Genomic DNA, 6,000 nt, shown 5'->3' on the forward strand with positions numbered 1-6,000 from the left:
ACGCCACCCACTGCCACTCATCCTCTCTCTCTCCAGGCGTCCCTCTCTCGACAACATTGCCACGGTCGTCCGTCTACAAAGGGAGATCTGGAACTACATTCCCAAGCTTGACAACGGAAAATGACTCATTTTGCCCTAATTTTCATTCTTCATTTTATTCCATATGTTAAAATTTCTTTGATTTTTCTGAAAATCAGTTGCCTTATATTTTACGGAATAGTCTTAATTTCCTGATTTATTGTTTAGAGAAATTGTAGTGTATATGTGAATTTAGTTATCTTGATGAAGCATTTGCAGATTACATTTTTATAAGTTGTCAATGTATGTGCTTATTGCTTGTTGAAATGTCAAGCCGAAGAGGTTAATTAGATATCACATAGCTTCTGTACGCCAAGGCATTGAATTTTGCCGAAATAGATTTGCAGGAAACTCTTTTGTCTGCATTATCAATTCAGAAAGTCTAACTGTTGCTTCCTAAAGGCAATGCTGTGGTTTTAATGCTTGTTTCCAGTTTCAATTTCCAATTGAAGACATCACTGCCATTTTTCATATTGGTTTGTTAGCTAAGTTAATTTCGCATCCATTGTTTCCGATTATTGAGCGTGTTTCGGATTTTTGAAAACTACTTGTTATTGGGGTTGCAAACGAGCCAAATCAAGCTGAGTTTTAGAATGTTTGGCTTCGTTCGTCAAGTTTTTAAATGAATTCCAGTCGAGCTTGAGCTCAAGGAAAATTGGACTACTTGAGCTTGCCTAGTTGAGGTTTGTGAGCCTAATCGAGCCAAATATTGTTAGGTCCAGGTTTAGTTCATTTATTTAACAAGCCTAAATTGAGGCTCAAGTTCGGTTCGTTTAGTATCTAAATCAAACTTGAATGAGTCTTTTACCAAGTCGAGCCTCGAAGAGTTCAATGTGTTTCTCGTTTTGTTCATAGGGCTTTTGGTCAGGATATATAGTCCTCAAATTCGTAAGTTTCTCCTTTTGCATTACCATCAACTTCTTACATGAAATCAGTTAGCTTCCCTCTCATTGAGAAAACATATGCAGACTTGCGTTCAAGCATGAAAAGTGTGACAAATTACAAAAAAAAAGAAAAAGGACAGGTGTGAATTTCAAACAGGATCCGCACTTGACTGAGAAAACAAAATCTAACAAATTCCATTATCATCACGCAAGAACACAAAATACAACAGATTTTCCTTTTGCTGGAACCGCACTTGGCTGAGAAAATCAAAAATTGCATCAGACCCATAACGTAGGTCCCCGATACTTGCATGGAAAATCTAAAAATTGAACTAAGTAAACAAGAAACTCAGAGGCAAAAAATATGACTCTACCAAACCCAAATGAGACTATGTGCTCATTGGAACATCTCTACTAGAATTCTTGGATCTGTAAATCTCTAACGAGGAGTTAGTATAGTTGTTTGGTAGCTTGTAGTAGGATACTTTTCTTTTGTGTAAAACAGTCTGTATAGTGGGTTTTGCACCCTATATTTTTTCAGTTTGATTGGTTATAAAATGACACATTTATCAAAAAAAAAAAAAAAACCAAATGAGAAAATTGCTGAGGCTGCGGAGAGTAAATTCTCTCATGGATGGGTCTTGAAGCTCAAGAATTGCTTGTGGAATCGCCATTGGCTCTTCCTCATCCATCGCACCTTGTGCTTCCTTTGTTTTCTTTAATTTAGCTCTTTGCCAAATCTAGAGGAGAAGTTAAGGAAATTTGTCATGCTAGATGCATAAAAGGAGAGAGAGAGAGAGAGAGAGAGAGAGAGAGAGAGAGAGAGAGAGAGAGAGGTTTGTCGATCTTGGAGTCGTGGAGGAGGTTGAGGGTTCTTACCTCCCATGGGTAGTCTTCTTGTGGGTTTTGAATATCTTGATCTTCTTCTTTCGTCGTCACCCATTCATCCAAATTTCAGGTATCCATCTTGAAGAGGGAGAGAGAGAGAAAGAGAAATAAGTAATGGCAGTGAAATTTTATGAAAGAAAACTGGGGATTTCAAAATTTGGGAAAGTAATTGGCGGTCAAATTTTGAGGAGTAATTTGAACGGGAAACGGAGCAAGTGGAGAAGTGGGGGCCACATGGTAGGACCCATAGTGCCTAGTAGGATCTTTGTTGTCTTCTTTGCTAATAGCATTTCTGTTTTGAACTAGTGTGATTTTTGTTCTTTGTGGCAGGTACAATGGATCTACTACTTATTAGTGCTCATCCTTGGTGCACTATCAAGGATCGGATCGAGTTGTAGGTTTTGTCCAGATTAGCTTACACATATTTTGATTAATTCCTTTTTTAATCCACTTAAAAATGGGTCATCCACGTTAAAATTACAGGATTCACAAAAAAAATTTCTTTCTTAATGGCTTAGGCCCCCATTCTCTTGAACTTAACTTAAATTTGAGAGTTTTGTACTTATTTGAATTTTTTTAACTTAACTTAAAATTGGGAGTTTTGTACTTATTCTCTTGAACTTAACTTAAAATTCGTCGAGACGAATTTTTAACTCACAAAAATTTGGAGCAAAACTAACAAATGCAAAAAAAAATTCAAATAAAGATAAAATTATCAGATTTAAGTTAAGTTTAAGAGAACGAGATCTTAATTCCAAGAATCGAACCTTGTGTTGTGTTTGGATGAGTTTTTGAGAATTTTTTAGTTTATAGGGTAATGAGTGGAGAGAGAAATTAGGATAATAATTGAAAATATGGATAATGAGTGTAGAGAAATAGAGACAGAAATGAGAGTAATGATTGAAGATTGAGATAATAAGTAAAAAAAATGAGAGTAATGATTAAAAGTAGAGATAACAAATGAATTTTGAGTTGAAATTTATTTTCTTAAGTTTAAATCCAAACAAGGTATTGTATTATTGATTACTTGTGCGTGGAAAGTAAACCCGTCAACCGATGGGACTGACCTTGGGAGTTTGTTGATGTCACTCATGTGCGCCATGGAATTAAGCAGCTGCCAATCAAATGATTGTTTGTATCTTTGAGAGATTTTCCCGTCCCACGGATTACATCATAAAGTAGCTTGCCACCACAGTTGTAATGTATCAGTTTGTTTGTCCTTTATTCCCAGTCTTAGCCTACCAGCAGATCGCTGGGTAGAAATTTAATGATGAACAATAATGGAGTAGTATGTATTAATTAAATTCAACAGAATTTATTATTTTTAGCGAACCCAATCATTAATTCGATCGTGTTTCCGCCACCGTATGAATTGCATGTGCTTAATTGTTACGGTACCACCACCAAAAGAATTTACTGAAAATTTTGGACTCGGGCCCTGCTACACCGTTTTGCCTGGCTTTTTCAAACTTGTTATTCAAAGCCTATATATATATTTAAGATTTGGGAAGGAAAAGCATGACATAAAATGTACTACTTTTCCAAAATCTGTTATCCATAACCTAATAAGGAAAAGGGTCAAAATATCTACTTGCCTCTTTAACTATTTCTTTTTTGTTTACTTCATCTTCCTACTACTACCAATTGAACCTTCTTCCCTCTTTAACTACCAAAACCGTTAGCCACTTCATCCAATTACTCACTTCCGTCCAATTCATGGATAGCAAACACAACACCTAACCCCAAAATGTGGTTTTGGAGCCAAAAGAGGGGTAATTTGAACATTCCACCTGAAACCCTAAAATTGAGTCCGTAGAAACACTTCAACACCATCTAATCTCAAAACCTACAACCTGTATCATCGCTAATTGGGGTCGCCAACTCGATCAAAAACAATGACTTCGATGTAGGGTCTGTAGATATGTAAAATTTACTGCCAATCACAAGTTGCCACGTATTGCGAGACCTAGTAAATAGGGCACGGTAAATGGCCAATCAAATGTTGCCATGTGTCTTGAGGTCAAAAGTCAAGATGATGCGTATAAGTCAATCAAATGGTGCCACGTGTCAAAGTGACGCAGTTATTATTTTTATGAAGCTCGGCCAATCAAATTAAGCCACTTGGTAAAATAATAATTGTGTTTTTCTTCACAAATAATTGTCTTTCTTAAAATAAAAGAAAGAAGAATAATTATTGAATTTTAATTATTTCTTTTACATTAAATAAAGAAATAATTAAAGGGAGATAAATATGAAGGAAGCAGAGATTGGTCATGACTCTCCATCTTACATCTTTATAAATAGAGGTGCTCTCCCCTCATATTTTTCGATCTGACATTGAAGCACACAAGTTCCAGAGCTCTGAAGATCAAAGCCCTCAAGCCCTTCAGAAGTCTTCAAGTCTGCATCCAAAAAGAAGGTTCTTCAGATCAAATCTTCAAAGCTCCGAAGAACATTCAAGTCAAGCCTACATCAAATTAGGCGGTTCTTTAGATCAAAGTTTCAAAGCCCTGAAGAACGCTCAAATCAATCTCCATCATCAAATTCAAACTCCAAAACTCTGAAGATCAAAGCCTCCAAGCCCTTCAGAATTCGCATTCATCCATCACACGCAAGCTTCCGGAGTTCTGAAGATCAAATCTGCGAAGGCCCTTCAAAATCTTTCAAATCCACATCAAGCCAGACACTTTTCAGTTCAAAGCATCCAAGCCCTGAAGAACAGTCAAGCCAAATCCATCAATCATCAGTCTCCTTCTACCAAATTGAAGAAGATCTCAAATACCGATTTGAGTCAACATCTACAAATCTGCATCTCCTTCAACCAAATTGAAGAAGATCTCAAATACCGATTTGAGAAGAATCTCCAAAGTCCTCAAGTCAATATCCACAAATCCGCCATCTTTTTCAACCGAATTGGAGAAGATTAAGCAATTCAACTTGAGAAGAAGCTTCAAAGCCCTTAAGTCAAAACCCGTCAAATTCGCCGTCATCTTCGCAAAAACCGCAGAAGATATCGCCGTTCAAATCGAGATCAAGCTATCAAGCCCTTGTTTCAGCATCCGAAGAGAAGAATCAGAGGATTAATTTTGTTTGAAAATTGCATCAGAGATTGTAACCCTAAATTTCTCAAATTAATAAAATTGACTTATTCAGCATTTTTTCGTCTTTTTCGCAAACTCGAATTTTGTGTTCAACATGGTCTATTTGGAACACCTTCAAGTGGCCTCGCCGGTGCTCGAAAAGAGTACCGACGACTTTCTGGCCCATACCGAGCGGTGACGAGTGGGACCAGCTTTTTCGAAATGCAGTGGCGAGGACCGATCGGAGCCTGGAATTGCTATGGCTTGCAGATTCCTTCTTTGTGATGATGAGGAAACAAATGGTTCTAGTCCTTCTTAATTTGGCTCCTTTATATGAGCCTTCTTTTCCTTTGTGTCTTCTGCAGTTTGCTTGAATCAAAGGGAAGGCAACTCCTTAAGGGGAGAGAGAGAGAGAGAGAGAGAGAGAGAGAGAAGATATTTTGGATTTAGTTTTTTTCATTGGGTTTGTAGGATTTACATCCCTTCATTTTTGCCGTCCATGAATTGGACAGAAGTGGGTAATTGGATGGAGTCACTAATGGTTTGGTAGTTAAAGGGGGAAGAAGGTTCAATTGGTAATTGGAGGATGAAGTAAACAAAAAATGAATAGTTGAAGGGGCAACTAGATATTTAACCCTAAGAAAAAACTAAGAAAAACTGAAAATAAGCATGTTATCAAAGAATGTTGCAGAAGGCATTATGTTTAATTATAGCTAATCAAAAGTTATCCTGACTTTGTAATTTGATTTTTTGACAGCGATTAGCGAAACAATAATAAAACTACAACCATTCTTGCAGCAGTCGTTACATAAAACAATAAAAAAAAAAAAAATTTCACTCACATCCACGGTGAATCCCGCACACACTGCAAACTTTCAATATGTGTGGAGCTCATAGTGAATCAAAGTGAACTTGTTTATATAGGAGTATTTATATAAGTGTTTATGGTGCTAGAATTTTTGATAAAAGTGTCATTAAGCTTCCATTGGGAGTGTGAGTAGCATTTTGTTAGGATGAACATTAAAAAGTAGTCTGTAAACTTTAGTAGTCAGAAGTTGTAGAAATAGTCC

This window comes from Rhododendron vialii, chromosome 3a, assembly GCF_030253575.1.
Source record: "Rhododendron vialii isolate Sample 1 chromosome 3a, ASM3025357v1".
Lineage (NCBI taxonomy): Eukaryota > Viridiplantae > Streptophyta > Magnoliopsida > Ericales > Ericaceae > Rhododendron > Rhododendron vialii.